Genomic DNA, 22559 nt, shown 5'->3' on the forward strand with positions numbered 1-22559 from the left:
ACTTTGGGCTCCAGATAGAGACAAAAGCAGGGTCACCAGAGGAACTGTAGTTATTCTTTCCTCGCTGCCATTTGGCTGTAGTGTCTCTTTCTCAGATGCATTCTCTGCCCTGTTGTGCGACGCAGGGAAATGCATTTCCCCAGCCTTCCAGCTCTCAGCAAAGTGAAAGCCAAAACTTCTAGTATGTCTTACAAGGCACTCTACTGCCCTCTAGCTCTCTCTGATCCAGTTGCAGGGGCCTTTTTGCTATTTCTGGAATACAACAGCTCCTGCCATGGGACCTTTGCACTTGCTGCCCCTTGCTGCTGAGTGCCCAGATATCTACAGGGCTAGTTTCCTACTTCTTTCAGATTTTAACTCAAAAATCACTTTCTCAGGGGCCCTCCTTTGGCCGTGCTATCTAAAACTTCCTATACACGTCCCCCCCCCACATGCACGCACACCACCAAACATTTCATATCCTGCTGTTCTCTCTTTCCCCTTAGTATGTATCATCACGGAATACACTATGTATTTTATCTTGTTATTGTCTGTCTCACCCACTAGAATGTAAACTCCACGCGGCAGGGATTTGTTTTGTCTCTCTTTTTGTCATGACCTAATCCCCAGAGGTCAGAACAGTACCTGGCATTTAGGCTCTCTAAATATGTGTTTAATAGAGAATGTATGATGGCATTGTTTCTGATAGCAGGGTGTGGTATCCTGACAGCCTGGTATCCATCATAGGGGAAAGAAAAGTAAAGTGGGCGGATGCTCACTATAAAATTATTTACAGCAGTTAGAAACAAAGGACTAAATGTGCAGACAACAACATGAGTAGACCATGAAGTCACAGTGCCAAGTGCAAAAATTACACACGGAACAGCTGCACATTTTACAAGGATACATACACACACATCCAGGATACATATCAAACACATTAGCTGGGGGTGGGAGTAGGGAATAGGGATAAAAGAAAATAAATTAAGACCCCCCCAAAATATTTTGTACTCATCCAGGTGGATAGAGGACAATGAATTGAGATTAACACTGTACCTGAGGTCCTCCTAAAAATTATTTAATGTTGTGAGTATATATTTTGTTTTATACAAACCTTTTTTTAAAAAGATTTCTTAAAATTAAAAACAATTTTTTTAAGTAATCTCTACTCCCAATGTGGGGCTCAAACTCACAACCTCAAGATCAAGAGTCCCATGCTCTACCAACGGAGCCAGCCAGGCGCCCCTGGTACAAAGTTTTTAATAAAAAACTTAAAAATATATATTTATATGAGTATCCAGAACAGCCTTCAAATATGTGTTTATTTTTTTTCTGAGAAATACTAAAGCAGGGGCGCCTGGGTGGCTCAGTCATTAAGCGTCTGCCTTCGGCTCAGGTCATGATTCCAGAGTCCTGGAATCGAGCCCCGCATCGAGCCCCGCATCAGGCTCCCTGCTTGGCGGAGAGCCTGCTTCTCCCTCTCCCACTCCCCCTGCTTGTGTTCTCTCTCTTGCTGTGTCTCTCTCTGTCAAATAAATAAATAAAATCTTAAAAAAAAAAGAAATACTAAAGCAATTTTTAACAGCTATGTTAAGGCATGCTTGACAGGCAAGTGTATGTATTTAAAATGTACAAGTTGTTACGTTTTGACACATGTATTGACCTATGAAGCCATCTTTCAACTCCAGGGCTGACTTGCCCATTAAGCAACATAGTCAGACACCTATGAAAATGCTTTAGTTTATTGTAAATTTAAAAATGCTTTAATTCTTAAAAAACGCTTTTAAATTCAAAGAAAATAATGAATTTTTATGTTAAAGAAAATATTTTTACATATTGCTATTCATCCTTATACCAACACATTTATAAAATATTTTGATATTGATATATTTTTAAAGGCTTTTAATATTTAAAAATATATATAGATATATTTTAAGATTTTATTTATTTATTTGACAGAGAGAGACACAGCAAGAGAGGGAACACAAGCAGGGGGAGAGGGAGAAGCAGGCTTCCCACGGAGCAGGGAGCCCGATGCGGGGCTCGATGCGGGGCTCGATCCCAGGACCCTGGGATCGTGACCCAAGCCGAAGGCAGACGCTTAACGACTGATCCACCCAGGCGCCCCTAAAAATATATTCTTATGAAGGAAGTGGCCCATGAAGGTCCAAGTGCCTATGATCAATGACAATCATAACACAGCTGGCCACAATTAAGATAATGAACATATTCACCACCACCCCCCTCCCTTAAAATTTCTTTGGGCCCCTTTTTAATTCTTATCACCTGCCATTCTCCTCCCACTTCCAAAGCAACCTCTGATCTGCTTCTGTCATTACAGTTTTCATTTTCTATAATTTTGTAATTTTCTTTTTTGAGATTTTATTTATTTATTTGAGAGAGAGACAGAGAAAGAGAGCAGGGGAGGAACAGAGGGAGAAGGACAAGCAGACTCCACGCTGAGTGCAGAGCTGGACTCCTGGGCTTGATCCTAGGACCTTGAGATCATGACTAGGCCGGAATCAAGAGTCAGGCACTTAACCGACTGAGCCATCCAGGGGCCCCCATTTTCTACAGTTTTATATAAATGGAATCATACAGCACTCTTTTTTGGTTGGGCTTTCACTCAGCATCATTATTTCGAGATCCATGTTGTGTGTATCAATAGTTCATTCCCTTTTTGGGGGGTGGAGGGTTGAGGAGTATTCTGTTGCATGGGGATACCACAATTTACCTTCACCTGTTAATTGTCATTTGGGTTGTTGCTAGTTTCTGGCCCTTACCCATAAAGCTGCTATGAACTTTTGGGTACAAGTCTTCATACCTGCATTTGCTTTCTTTCCGCTTGGTAAATACCAAGGATTAGAATGGCAGAATCATATTGTAGTAGTTTAACTTTTAAAGAAACTGCAAAGTGGATTTGACGTTCATACCAGGAGTGAATGTGTGCATCGGTTCCTTCACATCCTTGACAGCCTGATACGGCAGACATTTATAATAACGTGTAGTGGTATCTCATTGTTTTTAATTTGTCTTCCTCAAATAAGTAATGTTGAACACCTTTTCCTATGATCATTCGTTCATCTATCTTCTTTGGTGACATGTCTGTTCAAATTGTTTGCGTATTTTGGGGGAGGGAAGGGTTGGATTGTGAGAATAACTTTTTAATTAGAGGAAAACATATCGTTTCCACCTGATTGAGAACCGAGGGCCTTAGGATTCCCCGTGGGGAGAGACTGAGAAGAGGGAGGGAGAAAGGAGATCACGCTTGTTGACTGAGAACGGGCTGGGTGGTGGGAGCTGAAATGGTGAAGAGAAACCAGGAAAGGCAGGTTAGGTGGGGGACCCGGCTCCTCGGTCCTGCGGGCCATCCGCGGAAAGCCAGACGGCCGCCCCGCCCTGGCTGGGTCCCCGCACAGGTTGGCAGATTCCCCGGAGGAGGCGCTCCGACCGCGGTCAAGCCGGAGGCCGGCACCGGAGCAGAGCCTGACCGAGAGCCTGGTCCTCGGGGGTCCGGATCGGAACCGAGGGCTTCATTCGCTGAGCGGCCAGCGTGCTTTCCCTTTCCGGGGCCGGAGAAGGACACCGCAAAGGAGGCGGCGGAGGGCTGCGAAGGCGCCTGCTGCTCGGGGGTGGCGGGGCGGGGGTGCCCAGCCACCTGCCCGGGGCGGCGCGGCCGTCTCCCGCGGGCTTGGCCCGATGGGCCGCAGGACCCCAGCGCAGCGCGCAAAAGGTACGCGTGTTTCCGCCCGGTTTCGAACCGGGGACCTTTCGCGTGTGAGGCGAACGTGATAACCACTACACTACGGAAACCGGCCGGCAACCAGCGCCTGGAAAGCCGCCTTGCCGCTGGGCGGCTGCGAGCCGCTGGCCGGACTCGATGGCGCCCCCGCGGGGAAGCTCCGGGCCCACGCGGGCTGGCGGGGGGGGGAGCGGGGGCGGCGCTGCGGGGAGCCGCCGTCTGCCGCCCGGGCTCCCCGCGCGCGGGCCGCGCCCTTTCCCGGACCCCGCAAGGCCCGCGGGAACGCCGGCGCCTGCAGCACGTGCGGGCGGGAAGAGACCGGTGGCGGCGTGGCCGCTTCGCTCCGAAACAATAAACACACACTTGACGTTCGCCCAGCACTGAATTTAGAAGGCCCTTGTAAAGGAGACACGCCGTTTTCTCTTTGCCGTGCCTTTCCTCCTGTGGGTCTCCTTCACTGCTGCCACAGACGCCGCACCTCTGCCCACGCGAGGTGCGGGAGGCCCCCCACCCCCGCCGGTCCCCGCCAGTCCCCGCCCGGGACGCCGGCTGGGCTCCTCCAGTTCAGCTCCGTTCTGACCCTGGGCACTCGGGTCGCGTCAGATCCCACAGGGGAAGGGCTCGGTCCCACGTGGCACCCCTTCCCCCTGCAGGCACCTGTCATGAGTGCAGGTTGTCACCTGTGCTTGGGACCAACCAGCTATAGATCAGAGGCTCCCATCACCTCCTCCTCCGGCTTGATAAAGTGCTAGAATGACTCCCTGAACGCAGGAAAACAGGTTACCTACCAGATTATCGGTTTGTTATAAAAGGATGCGACTCCGCAACAGCCAGACAGGAGATGCATAGGGCAGGGAAGGTGGGAAGGGGTTTCCACGGGTTCCCCAGCCTGGAAGCGGTGCAGACCCCCTACCTCAGGGATTTTGTGTGTGGAGGCATCTCCAAGGAGGTACGATCCATTATTAACTCGATCTCCAGCCTCTCTCCAGAGGAGGTAGGGGGTGTCACTGAGCTTGCCAAGTTTCTAATCATAATGGTTTTTCTGGTGACTAGACCCCATCCTGAAGCTATCCAGGAGCCCACCAGGAGTCACCTCATTAAATCATAACACACACCTACCCAGGAAATTCCAAAGGATTTAGGAGCTCTGGGATAGGAACCAGGTCAAAGAAGAAATGTGAGAACAAAAGATCCTCCTACCATCTTTCTTTCTTAGGAAATTACAAAGGTTTTAGCTCTGGCCGGGGGCCTGAAGGTGAAGACCAAAGTATACATTTGTTGTTATATCTCAATATCACATTACCGATGCAGGGTCCCTCAGACACTTGGCATATTTGGGCTGGGCGCCATTATTTTACAAGTCCTAACGCTGTTTAGCCAGACAGATACCAGCATGTTCTCTTTCTGTTGGGGGAAGGGAGGAGTGGGGGCCCTCAGCAGAGACCAAAACTAAGACTTAGAAAGTTGGAGAACCAGTGAGGGCAAACTGAAACGTAGAGGGCAGCAGGATAGTCACCTCAGGAAAGGCTGTCCAGGAATTGGGATCAAACCACTGAACATTAATTAAAAGCTGAAGGTGGGGCGCATTAAGCAGAGCCTTCAGCTCAGGTCATGATCCCAGGGTCCTGGGATCGAGCCCCGCATCGGGCTCCCTGCTCCGCGGGGAGCCTGCTTCTCCCTCTCCCACTGCCCCTGCTTGTGTTCCCTCTCTCGCAAATAAAAAAAAAAAAAAAAAAAGCTGAAGGTGGCAGCCAGCAGGACCCCATATGCTCAGTAGCGTGGCTCCCCAGGTAAGTCTTGTCCAGGTGCTTCCCACAGAGGGGTAAGGTTGTGCTTCGCGCTCAGCCCTGCTGGGCCCAGCACCTAGCACTGTGATCCTGAGCCTGGCAGCAGGACAGACGTGGCTGATTCCAGAAGCCAGACATGGAAATCATCACTTCGTAACTTCGGGAGCCCAGAACTTCGCTTCATCAATCCCAACGCCCCGCTCCAGTGGAAAGCCACTGCTCCTTCACCCAGAGTTGAGACCCGAGTCGAGAATTGAAGTGGACCCTTCGCTTGGACTGAGGCAGGGGGCAGCTGGAGTGGGGCGGGGGAAACTTCCATCTGCGGGCGCCTTAACCTGATGGAAACAGCCTCTCAGCAGCCTCTTCAGTAAGCCTTAGTTTCATTACTTCTCACTGAAATATATTTTAAAGGTAAGAATGCTGATCATTTACTCAAAGGTGTAAATTAAGCATGGCAGTGAGCTCCTAGTCCTTCTAGCTGTCAAGAGAGACAAAGGGCGGAGTCAAACACCCAGTTGCTAGGCTGGTCAGCACCCGAGGGGCAGGGAGGCTGTGAAGATTGAAGTTGTCCATCCAGTAATTCCAAAATGCTTCCCCCACCCCACCGGGAAATCACTGATCTGTTATTAAACTTTCACTTGGAAACATGCACAATATTTCAGATATCCGCTAAATCTAGAAAGGTTCTGTCAATAGAAGCACAGTATTAGTAATCATGAAACTTTCTCTCACTTTGAAATCCTAAAAATAGTTAAAATCAGAGTTCTAGGAGGCCCGGTAATTTTACCCTTTTGGCCTTTCCACGGGTGTTTAAAGTGCCCCGCAGGGCAGTCCAGCGCCCTGCAAATACACGTACTGGGCTTGCAAGATCTGGAATGTCACACTTAATCCCTTTGGATTTCTTGTAAAACAGGAATGTATTTCTATATGGTAACTAACTGTTTGATTTTACTTGTAAGCTAGGAAATAAGAGGAGTTAAGCAAAAGTGATGTGGTAACAAATGAGTTAAATCGCTGGTGAATTAAATCCTAATCTCCCATGACAGATGGGAATAAATCACCACTATGCTAATGAGGAAGGAGATGGGGCTTTTCATCAAAGTCAGTTATCTCCTCATTCTAGTTTGGGTCCAACTAGCTACAAGGCTTTGATTCCTCTTGTGCCCTAGCTCCTGGGAGACCACCAGTGTCCAGTCCCCTGCCACAGAGAGAGACCAGTATAGGAGTGGCAGAAGGTGGAAATGCCAGAAACATTGCCGGCTTTCCACCTCTCCCCCGCTCAAGTCCACGTGCACCCCGCAGGATTGTGGTAGGTGGTCAGAGACAGTCCCTCTTCCCACCTGGACGCAGAGGTTGCTGGGAGGTGTGAGGCTGCCATGCCCTGCGTGGGAATGGGCGAGCAGGGGTGAGGCTGGGCCTTGCAAAAGCAATAGGTCAGCAAAATCCAACTGCAGGCTCTGGAGAGATGTCTGTCCTGCTCAGCTCCTGCTGGATGAAAGGGCAGCAGGCGACTGCAGTGAATCAACTGTCGACCTGTATCCTACAGGAAAAGCAAAAGAGCAATCAACTGGGTCCAGGGCCCAGCTGGAAACCTGCATGGGAGGTGTAGCCTGGGGTCCCCAAGGTCTTCGGCTGCTTGATCAAGCCCCAGAACAGTGAAGATGGGTAACAAGGGGCGCCTGGGTGGCTCAGTTGGTTGAGCGACTGCCTTCGGCTCAGGTCATGATCCTGGAGTCCCGGGATCAAGTCCCGCATTGGGCTCCCTGCTCGGCGGGGAGTCTGCTTCTCCCTCTGACCCTCCTCCCTCTCCTGCTCTCTGGCTCTCGTTCTCTCTCTCTCTCAAATAAATAAATAAATAAAATCTTAAAAAAAAAAAAAAAAGATGGGTAACAAAGCCAACTCGAACTCCAGCTGGGATGTTTGAGAAAGAAGCCGTGAATCACGCTAATACAAATGTAGACCCGGAAACTCAACTTACCATCTGGTACTAGTATCATGAGTTGTGCGGCCCAGTGGGAGATAAGAACGTGAGCCTCTTGTTCAGAAAGCAACAAGAAAGTGCTGCTAGAGGTTGTGAAGTATAAAGCTTTTCCCCTTCTTCCGTGGCCTCCCTCCCCACTTGTTGTGGTGTTTTTTTATTTGCTATTTAATGTCATTCTATGTAAAGAAAAATTAAAATAATTAGGATGAATTTTGCCAGTTACCATTAGATTGTGCAAGGCCCAGTTTTCATCCTCTGCTTTAGCCTGAGGTACCTGGAGTCAAGCTTCTATCCTCCCCATAGGCCCTTGGACTTTGGCTGGTGTCCAAGATTGAGCAACTGCCAATATGCAGAACACGTCCCATTTACTAGCTTATCCTGCCAATCCGTTGACCAAAGGGAAACACATTTCCTGGGAAACTGCTCTCATCATGCTCTCTGTTCACTCCCTCGCTGCCTCAATTTCCCCTTAAAAGTTGCTGCTAAGCTCTGCTTACCCCTCCCTGTGAAAGAAACACCTTTTGCTGTTTGATTTTGAGATATTTGCAGATTTCTGAGATTGGAGCATCCTCTTCTATTGCAATAGTCTTTTTGAGAAGTCTCTCCTTATCTAAGTCCAGATTTGTTTTTAGTTGACAGTGCAAATATAAAAGCATTTAACTCATAGGCAGAATCACTGAAATCACACAATCCATATTTCATAGCTCCTAAGGGCACATGAATTTTTGTCCTTTCCAGAACAGTGGAAATGTTGCACAAAATTAACTCAACTGTTCTTAGTTTACTTCTAAATACACACATTCTACCATTTTCTACCTTCAGCTTGCTGGGAAGGAAGGGAAGGCATGAAAGGAAAAGGAATTCTGGGTTGTGCTGTCTTTGCCTTTCCTTCTGTGTCATTGTTTCCACCATAAGTGGTTGGTTAACACCAGAAGTTACGTAAGACAGGATATGATAGGATTTCTTGGTCGTTGGTTTTTCTTAGAACACCATTGTCTTCTTTTTCCATTTGAAGCAAATTCTGCTTGGAATGGAAAGTGTGGCCTCTGGGCTGGAAGTTTATTCCGTGACAGAGGCAAAGTGCTTACTTTAGACTCACCTTAAGTCTCTGAACTCCCACTGTATGGTGGGTCCATCCGGAATCCTGTGTTCATGGAAGGTAGCAAATACCGTATACAAATGGGCAACAAGGAAGGTGAACAAGAATATTGCTCGCATCTTCTCTGCTCATACGGAGGCTCCATTGTTCCATTGGACTCCAGTTACAAAACACACCTTCAAAAATTATTTACAATTTCAAGGACGTTTTTCAGACATTCCCCCAAATTCCCAATGTATGTTTGAATCAGTCCCAAGATCTTTTGTCAGGAGGTGCTGCCCAGCATTGCTCAGCACCCCTTCCCTGGTGGTCTAGTGGTTAGGATTCGGCGCTTTCACCGCCGCGGCCCGGGTTCAATTCCCGGTCAGGGAAGTCTGTTTTCTTTCTCATCACCACTGGGGTTCTACTGTTGCTCCGAGCAACTCCATTTTCACCGAGGCTTGTTTCCGGGCATCCCACCAGTCATCTGGTCCTGAGGTGTATCAGTATGGAGGGAACAAGGTACGTGTGAAGAATGAGACATTCCCCTATGTGGATTCAAACTCGCCTCTGCCTCCCTCTATTGGAAATTACGGGTTAATTTTTGTCCCTATGAGAAAATTTCTACATGAAACAGTGAGTTATATCAAATGACTCTTACATCTGTTAAGGTTTGCTTGGATAGGCACGGTTTCAATAATGGATGTAATGTTTCCCCCATTCATTGAAACCCTGTTATATTCCAGAGGTGTAGACAACTCAGGTCATTTTACCAGATCCTCTGCCTTTTGGTCTTTTGTAAAAACAAGAATGTTATTTCTATATGGTAATTAGTTCACTTTACCTGTAAGACAGGAACTATCACAAATAGATGAGGACTGATCCTATTAAAATAGTAAATTACATGACACCAGTCTTTGGCTCCCCAGTGACTTCGTCCTGAGGTTCTCAAAACTGATTTCAGGATCACCCGGGAAAAGCTTGAGAGGCCTGCGGGCTGCGCGAGCCACCGTCTTCATCTGAGGATCCCCGAGCTTGGCCTTGGCGGGCAAGAGTCAGCAGCCATGCGGGCACTTGCCGGCCTGGGAGACTGAGCGCCCTGCGCTTTGACTATGTAGCCAGGCGGCAGGAGTCGCAGCAACTACAGAGTATTGATGGTGGTCAGAAGGGGAAAGAAAAACGGAAAACCTGCTTCCCTGACCGGGAATCAAACCCGGGCCGTGGCAGTGAAAGCGCCAAATCCTAACCACTAGACCACCAGGGGATGGCACGGGGGACACATGGGGAGCATCTCCCAGAGGAGTAAGATCTTAAGAATGATGCAGGCACCTGTTAGAGACCTTTAGAAATGTCTGGAGAATGTCGTGAAGTGGGTGTGTGGTGCTGGATGCAGTGACTGCCACTTGGGTCAGGGGGTGGAAGGAGACTTCCGTGGCAGAAAAGTTGCAAAAAATGTTGTCACAGGGCAAGCCAAGGAAGAGGACAATTTTTCCTACATTTTGTCACTGCCTCCCTCTGACCGCAAGCGTTTCTCATATTTCTTTTTTGCCCTCCTCATTCCTAAAATTTTTGTGCCTGTCCCACTTCTATAGTTTCCCCATGGTTGACGCAGGAAGACATGTCTCTCTTTTGCTCCCTCCCCTCCCACAAAAGGATCTTATTCCTCATCTCCTCCCACTAGGGTCCTCTGCGATGCAGAGGGAGGAATACTCAGGGCCAATGGGACAGGCCCACCTGGAGCTGCACCCCTCTTCTAGGCCCCGCTCTGTCATTTGGGACCTGGAATGACCTGCACAGATGCCTGAAGTTTGGTTAGGGCTCTCTGCCCATCAGTGTGGCGGAGGTGGATTAGGCCTCCAGTGTGTGCAGGTGAGGATCAACAGGGGGCCAAAGGAAGGCTGTTTGCAGGGGTTGGAGCAGCTCCTGGTAGTGGGAGGTGAGGTGCCCACACACCTGCACTAGACCCCTCTCCGTGCAGGAAGGAGCTAGAATTGAGAGGAGAGGGTCCTCCCTGAGCCACTGTCCTCAGGCACAGAGCTCTGAGGAGTCCCACAATTCTAAATGCAAATCTGGCCTCATAGGTCCTTAAGGAGGTCTTTTTGTCAAGGTAGGTGGAAAGATCTTACTGTATTTTACTGTTTATTAGCTTAATGGATAAATTTAAAATATTTAGACATATGGTATGTGGCCCTCCATTTGTGCTATTCCCCACAGCTACAAATACTAGGCACAGCTACTTCTCTGAGCTTCCAGGCCCACTCCTGTATAGAGCTGTCAGCTCCTCACCCCACCAGTTGGATCTAAGGTCATGCTCTCCCAAACTGAGTCATCCTTCTCCATTCCCCCGCCCAGGAACCTTTCCCCAGGCCCCACCCCTGGTGAATCACAGCACCCTTGGAAATAAACTCAGAACCTTTGCCATCCACCATATCCGTTAAGCATACAGTCCTTTCTGTTTGGACCTCTGTGGTGCTCCCTCTAGGAAGGACACTGCCAAGTTCTTTGGGGAGTGTTTTCACCTCAGCAGCTCAAGCAGCTCCCATGTGGTTTGAAGGCAGTGGGCTAACAGGTATGCATTTTCTCCTTCAAATTGCATTCAGTAGCATGTTTCCAGTTAAAAAAAGAAAATATAAAGCTGTTTCTGTTTCCTGTCATTTGAGGAGCCCTCAGATTTTCTGCTAGGAGTTAATGAGAGGAGGGAGAAGGGACATGCATGGAAGATGTATTAGAGTTCTCCAGAGAAACGGAACCAATAGGAGATTTACATCTATAGCTCTATTTGTCTCTAAGGGTCACATGGTTATGGAGTCCCAAGACCGGCAGAGTGAGTTGGCAGGCTGGAGACCCAGGAGAGGTGATGGTTTATTTCCAGTTGGAGTCTGCAGGCCTGAGAACCAGGGGAGCTGCTGGTGTAGTTCAAGTCCAAAGACCAAGGCCAGCAGGCTTGAGACCCCGGAAAAGTGGATGGTCCAGTCCAAGCCCCAAAGCAGGAAAAACCCGATGTCCTAGTTCAAAGGCAGTCAAGCAGGAGGAGTTCTCTCTCACTAGAGGAAGGCCATGCAGTTTTTTTTTTTTTTTTTGGTGGAAGGGAACTTGCACCTTTCTTTCTTTTTTTTTTTTTTACTTATTTGACAGAGAGAGACACAGTGAGAGAGGGAGCACAAGCAGGGGGAGTGGGAGAGGGAGAAGCAGGCTTCCCGCCGAGCAGGGAGCCCGATGTGGGGCTCGATCCCAGGACCCTGGGATCATGACCTGAGCCGAAGGCAGACGCTTAACGACTGAGCCACCCAGGCGCCCCGCATGCAGTATTTTTATTCTATTCAGGCCTCCATCCGATTGGATGAGGCTCCCCGACATTAGGGAGGGCAATATGCTTTATTCAGTCTACTGATTTGAATGTTAATCCCACCCAAAAACATCCTCACAGAAACACCCCAAATAATGTTTGACCAAATATCTGGGCATCCCATGGCCCAGTCAAATTGACCCATAAAATTAACCATCCCAGAAGGGGACACCTTATACTAAGCACACAGAAGAGAAAACCGCCTTGGTTAGGCTTCAGTTTAGGATCATTGCTTTTTCAGAGCTTCTGCCTCTCTGGGTATGGTATGAGGATGCTTTCATCTGGTCACATAACAGGGATGAATTAAGAAAGAAAAAGTCCCTCTGGCAGAGAAGCAGAGGGCTGGGGAAGAGTAGGTTAGCAACACACCTCCACCAATATACTGATTTATGGATCAAACCTGCTGACCATCGGACTTCAGGGACCATGCTGGGTTTTTTTTTTTTTTTAATGTAATGCATATAACATAAGTTTAGCTATTTTAAAGTGAACAATTCAGTGGCATTTAGTACATTCTTAAGGTTGTGTGACTACCTTCACTATCTAGTTCCAAAACACGTCCATCATCCCAAAATAAAGCCCCACATCCAACCCCAATGAGCAATTATTCCTCAGTACATGCTCCTCCCAGCTCCTGGAAGCCATCAGCTTGCTTTCTATTCCTATGGACTTGCCTCTTCTAGATATTTCATATGCATGGAATCACACAATATGTGATTTGTCTCTGGCTTCTTTCGCTTAGCTTATTGCTGGAGTTCATTCAAGCTGTAGCGTGGATATTTCACTGTATGTATACACATGTGTTGTTCATGCATTCATTGGTTGATGGACATTTGGGTTGTTTCCATCTTTTGGCTGCTGTGAATAGTGCAGCTATGAACATTCATGTGCAAGGACTCATTTTGAGTATCTGGTTTTAATTATATTGGGTACATACCTAGTAGTGAAATCGCTGGGTCATTTGCATTCTCACCAGCAACGTTTGGTGGTTCTAATTTCTCCTTCCTGCCAACACTTTTTATTTTCTATTGTTGTTGTTGTTTTTAAAATGATAGCAATCCTAGCGGGTATGAACATAACACTACACATGTACTAGAATGACTAAAATTAAAAAGACTCATGATACCAAACAAAAAAGAGGAATTCCTATATGACTCCATTTACGTGAAACTCTAGAAAATGCCAACTAATCTACAGTGACTATAAGCAGATCAGTATTTGCTTGAGATGCACAGGTCAGTGGGGCCATGACTTAGCGAGGGGCAGAAGGGAGGCATTATCGAGGGCTATAAGGAAATTTCTGGGGGTGATGGATATATTTATTATTTTGATTATAATGATGGCTTTACCAGTGCATACATATGTCAAAATATCATACTGTATATTTTAAATATGGGCAGGTTGTTGTATGTTAAATAATAAACTGTTAAAAAAGAAACAAGGTGGGGGGGGGCCTGGGTGGCTCAGTTGGTTAAGTGGCTGCCTTCGGCTCAGATCATGATCTCAGGATCCTGGGATCGAGCCCCACGTCGGGCTCCTTGCTTGGCAAAGAGCCTGCTTCTCCCTCTTCCTCTGTCTGCCACTCTGCCTATTTGTGCTCTCTCTCTCTGTTAAATAAATAAATAAAAATCTTAAAAAAATAAACAAGGTGAAACAATTTCTTATATCCCTTTTGGAGGTCACTGAAGTCTCTTCATTTTAACCTGTGCCATAAATTGAAAATGTAGGGGACTGATTACACCATTCTCTTTTAAGGAGACTTTCTAAGTCTAAATTTCTCACATCTGTCATGAAGTCCCAAGTCATTAGCAATGCAGATTCCCAGACGACAACAGATGACCATTAACTGCTATACAGCCGACATTGGGTTGTTAGATTCTCTTTCCAGAATATTCACAATATCTTGCCTGCCTTCTACCCCAACAAAGCCCTTTCACCATTTCAGATACCCATATATTTCTGTTACTGATACCTAAATTTTAGTGGTCTTGGATATAAACAGCATAAATAAACTTAGCAAATTAAGCAGAAAAAGAATTAATTGAGAGGTTACTAGTGGTTCATAGATTTATGAGAATTAACAACCAGACTCAGATAAAGGGAATAGCCAAAGGGGAGCTAGGAGGCCAGAAATAGAGCCAAACTCATGCCAAAGAAAGAATCTGGTAAGGAAACCATAGGAACGGTCAAGACTAGATATTGACTTTGACTTTCTGGATAAATGAATTCTAAACTGTTTATGATTCTACATATGATTGGCCCTTGAATCAGAATCTAGGGAAGTAACTTATAGCCCATTGAACTAAGATCACATATTAAAGTAGAAAATGCCTCCACTTTATCTTCTTTAGAGGAAAGAGGGTTCCCGACCTCATTCATACTCAAATTCATATTCCCCAAGAATTGAGGTCCACACAATAAGAAAGATCTACTGCCACTGGTTTTGATCTGGGGACTAGATTCCCTTGATTTGTTTCCCTTAGTAGGTGATATAATCCCATCTTCTATTTATTGGTGTTACAGATACTAAGTTTGCTCATTTCAGTGTAAGATAACTTTTTTTTAAAAGATTTTATTTATTTGAGAGAGAGAGAATGAGAGAGAGCAAGCACATGAGAGGGGGGAGGGTCAGAGGGAGAAGCAGACTCCCCGCCGAGCAGGGAGCCCGATGCGGGACTCGATCCCTGGACTCCAGGATCATGACCTGAGCCGAAGGCAGTCGCTTAACCAACTGAGCCACCCAGGCGCCCCATAAGATAACTTTTATATAATTATATTATTTAAAAATATTTTACTATGTGGTCTGTTTTCTTTGTTGTATTTTCTTTCTGTAAATTCAAAGGTTTAGCATCTCTTTTTATCTCAGCCAGTGTTTATATATGAAAATTATGATACCATATAGATCTTTAACTCTATTTTTTTTTTGACAGTGTGGGTTGACTTCTGACAAAGCTTTTTTCCTTGACTGAACTGTAGTCAGATTCCTCTAAGTCCTCTTCTTAACTCGGCTTTGACCTTGGCTTCAGTCTTTGTCCTTGTCAAGTCTGCATTGCCCAGTTTTTAGCAATAATCCTGGGAGGTCCATTTAGAGAAAATCTCCCACTCTTGATATCTGATCACATTGGCCAACCTTGAGCAAGAATTCATTTAGGTCAGTTTAGCCAGAATCCCCCCTTAGCTGATATTTTCTTTTAGTAATTTTGCATCTACTAACACCCACTCTACTCTTTGGCTCTAAGTCCCTACTTGTTGGAATTGAGCCCAGTCCTATCCTGAGGTTCTCTTTTCCCCTGTTGCAGTAGTTCCTGAATACAATCTGCTCTTGCTGCTTTGACCACTGTTCAGGTCTGGTTTTTCTTTGACACTTCCCAACCTGAACTATGAAGAAATTAACACACTGCCACTTCCCCCAGAGCTCCTCTCTTCCCCCGTCACACTTCAGATGAGCTTTAATATGATGGTAATTGTATGAGTTTGTTGGGGCTGCCATAACCAAGTACTACAGGCTTAATACAACAGAAATGTATCTGCTCACAGTTCTAGAGGCCAGAAGTCCACAACCAAGGTGCTGCAGGGTCATACCCTCCCTGACACCCATAGGGGAGAATCCTTCTTTGCCTCTTCCTGACTTCCCTGCAACCCTTGGCCTTCCTTGGTTCATAGCTGTAACATTCCAATCTCTGCCTCTGTATTCACAAGACTTTCTTCCCTGTGTCTCTGTATATCCTCTTCTTTTCTTATAAAGACAGTAGTCATTGGATTAGAGTTCACTCTAATAAAATATGACCTCATTTTAACTTAATTGCATCTGTAAAGATCCTATTTCCAAATAAGGTCCCATTCGTAGGTACTGGCTGTTTGGAATTGAACATATCTTTTTGGGGAATACATTTCAATTCACTATAGTCATAATCATACATTTTAATTTTTTTAGTTTTAGTTTTCTGTTTTATTGTATTTAAAATATACATATTGGCAGTCAGCAATGAAAAGTGGGGAAATCACTGTACTTATCCCCATCAACTCTCTTGATCCACCAAACTTAAATGAAATGGAATCTCGTATAAATCTAAACCTATAGGTAACACAAATGCACAGTACAAAAGAGTATTTAAGAAAGAACCCAAATGTTTTGTAGACCCTAATATGGGATATAATAATACCAGGGCCTTTGAAATCAAATGATTCCCCTCATTTCCCCCAAAGGTAACTACTATACCTGTATTTTTCTCTTTCTCTCTGTGCTTGAGTGGCTTTTGACCAGGTTCTATTAACTGCCTAGAATGAGACGGGAAGTAGTCCTCCCCTGTTTCTTTTCTAGTCTCTCAGAGATTTTGTGTAACATGGAAGTTCTGTTTCTTGAATGGCTGGTGGGAATTACACCTGAACCCTGACTTGTAGAGTCCATGAGCATAACACAGTTGACACTGTTTTCTGCCACTGCAGTTAGTGTGGTTTTTATATACAGCCCTAGGTAATCGGAATGGAACTTGGTGCCTGGAAACAGAATGCTGCCGTAACCATAGCTGAAACATACGGCGCTGTTTGGAGCACTGGCAGGCGGTCAGGATCCTGACGGCCCTCAAGAAGGCTGACAGTGATGACTTCAGGTGAAATAAGGAGTATATTATTGGAAACCAGACAAAGAGACACCCTTGTTTTGTACTATCAGAAAGTACCTCTGCACTGTTTCCCGTACTAATGTGAAGAATGGAAAATGTACCTAGTGAATCCAGGGATTAGCTAAATAATTTTCCATAGAGAGCGCTGAGGAGCTGTTTGGATTCTTTTAGATGCTGTAGGGGACCAGAATATGCCACCCCAAAATATGCCACTTTGGCATAAAGATTATTTTTTTAAGGATTATTTTAAGCTGGAGACAAATGAGCATCAACAGATGCAGAAAGATAGGTTTCCCAGAGTTCCCTTATCTGACTAAAAGCAGAAACTTCTGAAAATTGAGGACTCCTGTAAGTCCCCTCTCCTGGGGAGGTTTTATAGCCATGAAGAAGACATAAAGTGGGGCACCTGGCTGGCTCAGTTGGTAGATCACATGGCTCGATCTTGGGGTTGTGAGTTCGAGCCCCATGTTGAGGGTAGAGATTGCTTAAATAAACTTAAGAAAATCTTAAGAAAAGAAGAAGACATAAAGTCAGTTCCAAGACGAACCTGCACAAGCAAACCTTACTCTATTAATTTGCTCATAGATTTACCATCCCCCAGTTTGCTGCCCTTGAAAAGGAAAACCCCTTTCCTTTGTCTTCTCATTTCTGTACACATTTATTTTTCTTTTGTTAAGATGCTATATAAGCCCAAGTTCTAACCACCCCTTTGAGTTACTCATCATGAGGTTTCTCCTGTGTAATGTAAGCTGCATGCATTGATAAACTGTTTTTCTCTTGGTAACCTGTCCTTTGCCAGTCTTGATCTTATAGGGCCCCAGCCAGAGAACCAAGAGGGTATAAGGAAAAAGAATTTTTCCTCCCCTGCACTGCGTATAACAAAACACTCGAAAAGAGAGATGAGCTAAAGGACTAATTACTCAGTTTTCAATTGGATTTTGGAGGAAATTTCAAGGCTTGGGACAGATACCATCCAGAAAATGCTTCAGAAAGAAAGAGTGGGCCAAAGAGATAAAACCCAGGTACTGTCAGCAAAACATGGTTCCAGGAGAAAGATGAAGCTAAAGCTGTATCTGTAGAACTCTTTGTTAAGACCTCAAGAAGACTGAAGTAGTGCCTCACAGACTCTTTCAGACAGAAAGGAGGCATTCCTTTTATTTCATTTAATTTCATTTTCTTTAAAATCAATTACCCTATAGTGTATTATTAATTTCAGAAGTAGAGTTTAGTGATTCATCAGTTGCATATAACACCCAGTGCTCATTACATCACATGCTCTCCTTAATGCCCATCACCCAGTTACCCCATCCCCCCACCCACCTCCCCTCCAGCAACCCTCAGTTTGTTTCCTAAAGTTAAGAGTTTCTTATGGTTTGTCTCCCTCTCTGCTTTTGTCTTTAGTTTTCCCTCCATTCTATGTTCATCTGTTTTGTTTTCTAAATTCCACATATGAGTGAAATCATATGATGTTTGTCTTTCTCTGACTTATTTCGCTTAGCATAATACCCTCTAGCTCCATGCATGTCATTGCAAATGATAAGATTTTATTTTTTGATGGCTGAGTAATATTCCATTGCACACGCGCACACGTGTGTGTGATATAAAGATAGATAGATAGATGATAGATGATAGATATCTTTACCCATTCATGTGTTAATGGACTTCTGGGCTCAGAAAGGAGGCAGTCTATCAATCTTAAGGGCATGCCTCAGAGACCTTTCCTGTTGAGGAGCCTTTAAGGATCTTAAGGACATTGAGCCACAGCAACCTTACCAGGGTCCCAATGTAGAAAAGGGCTGATCTCTAAGAGATCTGTGAGTTGGCTTTTGCCTAATAATTGGAGTATATATTGATACATTTATAAGAAACTCTTTAAGCTTTTAAAGGAAGTATATCAGCTTGGACTGAAAGGGACAGAGACAGTACAAAATTGAAAGAAGCCTTTGGACCTCCAAATTCCTATGGTCAGGAAGCAGCCTGAGAAAATGATCAGCCACAAACACTGACTATTCTTATGAAAAAGTAAGGTCAATTCAGGAGATAGAAGTGAGAGCCATAGAGAATCATTCCGAGAGAGTAATAATGGGGCTTCATCAGGGAACTGGCAACATGTACCTGACTGGATGTCAGAATGGCTATGGACCAGTGACTGCTGTGTGCCTTCAATTTACCCCTTTCGAATGGGAGTGTCAATAGCAGTTGACCCACGGCTTTCCCAACACTGTATATTAGAGATGTGGGAGCCAGATAACTTATTCTTTTACTCAAAAGCCTTTTGACCAGTTTTAGTATATGTGCTGCCGAAGAGAGCACAAAAGTCTTTTGACCAAGAAGAAATTGCCCAAGCTCAGTCGGCTGAGCGTCTGACTTGATTTCGGTTCAGGTCATGATCTCAGGGACGTGAGCTTGAGGTCTGAGTCGTTGGGCTCCACGCTAGGCATGGAGTCTGCTTAAGATTAAAAAAAGAAAAAAAAAAACTGCCCAAGGAGCCTCATGTATACCAGGAACAATTGAGAAATGAGGTAAGTAGCTTATGAAGAGATGGACAACTTGGAGTTCTGGGGGCAAAGGAAGGATGTTTGTGGCTCAAAAGATAGCAATCTCTGGGTGCACTGTGAACCACCAAGCTTTAACCTAACAGCAGAAAGCCTAACTCATTACACTACAGAGATCAGGTAGAGTCCATGGGCTGGCAGTTCCTACTGAATAATTTGTGGCCAAACACCAGGGTATACCCTGGGTTAACTGCCAGCCCCCAGGTCCAGCACTTCGGGGAGCTCAACTCTATGCAGCCAAAGACCCTGCTCTGTGATCCTGAGCCTGAAAACCTGGTAACACAACAGATTTGGATGATTCCAAAAGCCAATTTCCTTCAGCCAATATGGGGCAAGTGCATGGCATAGCCTTGTAGCCTCCATAGGCTTGTAAATGGCACACAAAAGAATTAGGGATGATGGTGCACCATTTGTCCTGGAAATTCCCCCAGAGAGCACAATTGGATCACCCTGTTCATGTTGTCAGGAATTACAGGAAGTAGTTTATGAACTGAATAAGTATGATAACTATATCTGTTTTCTTGCTCATCATTGTATCTGTAGCTCTCTGCAGAGTGCCTGGCACATAACAGTTGTCAATTTATGTTTGATAAATGAATGCTTGTGTGCATAAATGAATAAATGAATAACAGGTACATATTCAGAGACTAGGGAAAAGCCAGGATTTTGCTTTTTTAAAAGCCTTCAGGAAGAGAGTTTCCTCTCTGTGGTCCTCCTGTCCTGACTCCTGAGCTAAGAAGGACATCTGAGAGGATGAAAAGTCCAGCTCACTGGAGTTCCTGACATGGGAACAGAGACGGGAGTTCTGGCAACACGTACCTCGTACTATACCAGGACTTTTCAAGCTGACCTGGGTCCACTCCCCAGGGAAACTGGCAGCAGGCTAACAGGAAGGGAAAGGCAGGGAAGTTAAAATGGGAAGAACTTGATGACTGATGGATTTGCTGGGTGAGGGAAAGAGACTTCAAGGAAGTCGCCTTGCTGTCTGGCTTGTTGCCCTAAAGGTGATGGTACCGTCATTCACTAAGAGAGGGAACACTGGAGAAGACTCCTGCTTAGGTCCTGGGGAGAAGTTGGATTCAGTTCGGGAGAGGATGACCTGGAGGGCAAGGGATCATGTGAAGCAGGCAGGTGGATGCATGGATAGGTTTAGGATTCAGAGAAGTACTGAAAACACAAATTTGAAAGTTGACAAGGTCACAAAAAAAAGAGTGTAATATGAAAGGACAAGAGTTTGGCGCCACAGGCAAAGCCCTTGAAAGAGTATTTTTAGGACTTTCACTGAGGTCCTATGTATAAAAGCAGTGTCCAAGTATAAGTGAGTAGCAGGAGAAATTAGACCACATTAATGTATGAAATGCTTTAAACTTTAATCCCTTTTAAACTTGGCCAGAGATCATTGAGTTTCTCCAGGTGCTTAGCATCTGCTGCAAGAATTAACTAAATGGCAAAGAGCCTTAACTGATTTCTGTATTAGCAGCGCTCCTTTGCAAAGGCCGACTGGCTGTGGAATTCTGCAGAAAAGCAGCTCTGAAAGGTTTCGCTTCTTGGGGGAAAAAAGCACGGGTATCTCGTTTGGCCATAGATAGCTCCTGATCTCCTAGGATACGGGACCTGGGAAATGTCTCTTACTAGGCAGGTAATTCGTAGTATTTTGGATTAGAAGTAGAACTTTGTTGTTTAAGAGGAAGGACTGAGAAAAAAAGGAAGGCCACAACTCCAGGCGTCCCTGGGTGGGATCGAACCACCAACCTTTCGGTTAACAGCCGAACGCGCTAACCGATTGCGCCACAGAGACTACCCCTCTATTCTGGCTTTCACAGGTCATATTTATAGATCATTACTCAAATACTAGCATTATTCTGTAGAGTTCATTTCTTCACCCTGGTCTCAGTTGTGAGGTTCGAAAAGCCAGAACGTTAAGCCATCCCTGTTGTGCAACACCAGGATCCTTGCTTCCTTTCATCCTAATTTCTTAGCATCAGCAAGAAGTGACTGCTTCTTTCTCCCGAAGTTGAGACCTGCACAAAAATAAGACCAAATTCACCACCGGAGGAATGTGAAAATGGCTTGAGGGAGTAGGGAATGGAGCAGGGGTAGGTGAGTGCGGGGGAAAAGGCTTGCTGCCGATTTGAACTAACATCCCTGCTTGGGAAATCAGCCTGATGTTCTTCTTTCACTAAATTTCTATGAAAACCACTTACATTACCTCTTTATGAATTTTAAACCCAGATGATGAGCATTTATTTAAAAACATAACTTTAAAAATAGTAGTAATCTCCAAGGTTCAACCTGAATGTGATTCTCAAGCAGTACTAAATATACCCTGGGGAGGCAAAACAGCATCTGGAGACTTGAGATACGGAGTAGGTTGAACACGTGCCCGGGTACTCCTCCTTTCACTCACATAGTGATTCAAAAATATCGCCAAGGGCCCTGGCTCTCCATAGAGAATTACTAATTTATAATGAGTATAACTATAATTTTTTACACTGAAATGTGAAACTGATCTACAAGTTACTTTAAGTCAGGAAAATAAGTTTTAGTAATGAATGTATTTTACCGGCTCCATGAAATTCTATGAACATAAATTTTCAGGGTTTTGTACAGTCTGGGCAATTTACCAAACCCTCTGAGGCTTCCACCGGTATATATACTGTCAATCAGAAATTCCTGGTTAGAGAAACCCAGATTGTCCATTACACCTGCTTAGGCTCAGAATAACACCAAGAGTGGTACTTTTAATATGGTTAGTCTTCTAGATGTAAACAATTTACCACAGGCTGCTTCTAAAACGTGATTAAAGTCATCTTCATAAAATAGAAAATGCTAGCATGTTATTTCCATGCTAGACAAAAAAGCAGATATGACTGGAAGACACTGATTCTTCCCGGATACATCTTGGGTTGATTCAAAACGTTTTTATAAACATTCACAGGCCAAGTAAGCTAGACTTACAAGGACCATGGCAGATGGCTAGGTCAACAAGGCCAATGAGCTTTTTTTTTTTTTCCCCCCTTATATTTCATACCATCTTATAATAAAAAAGTCCATTAGTTTTCTAGTATACAAGGGTAGTGAAATGAAAGATGATTTTCCCACATGATTATAGGCTAAAAGCCTAGTAACAAATTAGAGAGTTGGGAAGTCATCTATCAGGATCACCGAAACTACCAGGAATTATTTGCATTCCTGCCAGTATGGCCACAAAAATATCAAGGGGGGTGAACAGATTGAAAAAAGAAAGGAGGCCCCCCGAAAGGAGGAGTCTTCCAAAAGATAGGTCTTCGAAGACAGGAGAGAAACAAAGAAAAAAAGTCCGGGAAGCTGAGTTTAAGGAAGAATTATTAAAGACTTACAGTATAATTAAGATTTCACTGAGGGACAGATTTCAAAAAAAGAGAGGAGTGTGCACTTTACCATGAAATCACCCATACAAAAGGACAGGGGCAAGGGGTGGAGAGAGGGC

The 22559-nt window shown here is 45.0% G+C and overlaps 4 non-coding genes across 4 annotated transcripts; 1 reads left to right on the forward strand and 3 right to left on the reverse strand.

The window, feature by feature from the left end:
• Nucleotides 1-3719: 3719 nt before the first annotated feature.
• TRNAV-CAC lies at nucleotides 3720-3792 on the reverse strand. The gene has a single exon. It is a non-coding gene; the product is annotated as a tRNA-Val (tRNA).
• A 5096-nt stretch (nucleotides 3793-8888) lies between these two features.
• TRNAE-UUC lies at nucleotides 8889-8960 on the forward strand. Its single transcript has one exon. It is a non-coding gene; the product is annotated as a tRNA-Glu (tRNA).
• Nucleotides 8961-9759: 799 nt separating this feature from the next.
• Nucleotides 9760-9832, reverse strand: TRNAE-UUC. Its single transcript has one exon. It is a non-coding gene; the product is annotated as a tRNA-Glu (tRNA).
• Nucleotides 9833-20814: 10982 nt separating this feature from the next.
• On the reverse strand, nucleotides 20815-20888 carry TRNAN-GUU. The gene has a single exon. It is a non-coding gene; the product is annotated as a tRNA-Asn (tRNA).
• Between the last annotated feature and the right edge of the window lie 1671 nt (nucleotides 20889-22559).

Source organism: Neomonachus schauinslandi, chromosome 6 (genome assembly GCF_002201575.2).
Source record: "Neomonachus schauinslandi chromosome 6, ASM220157v2, whole genome shotgun sequence".
In the NCBI taxonomy this organism is placed as follows: domain Eukaryota; kingdom Metazoa; phylum Chordata; class Mammalia; order Carnivora; family Phocidae; genus Neomonachus; species Neomonachus schauinslandi.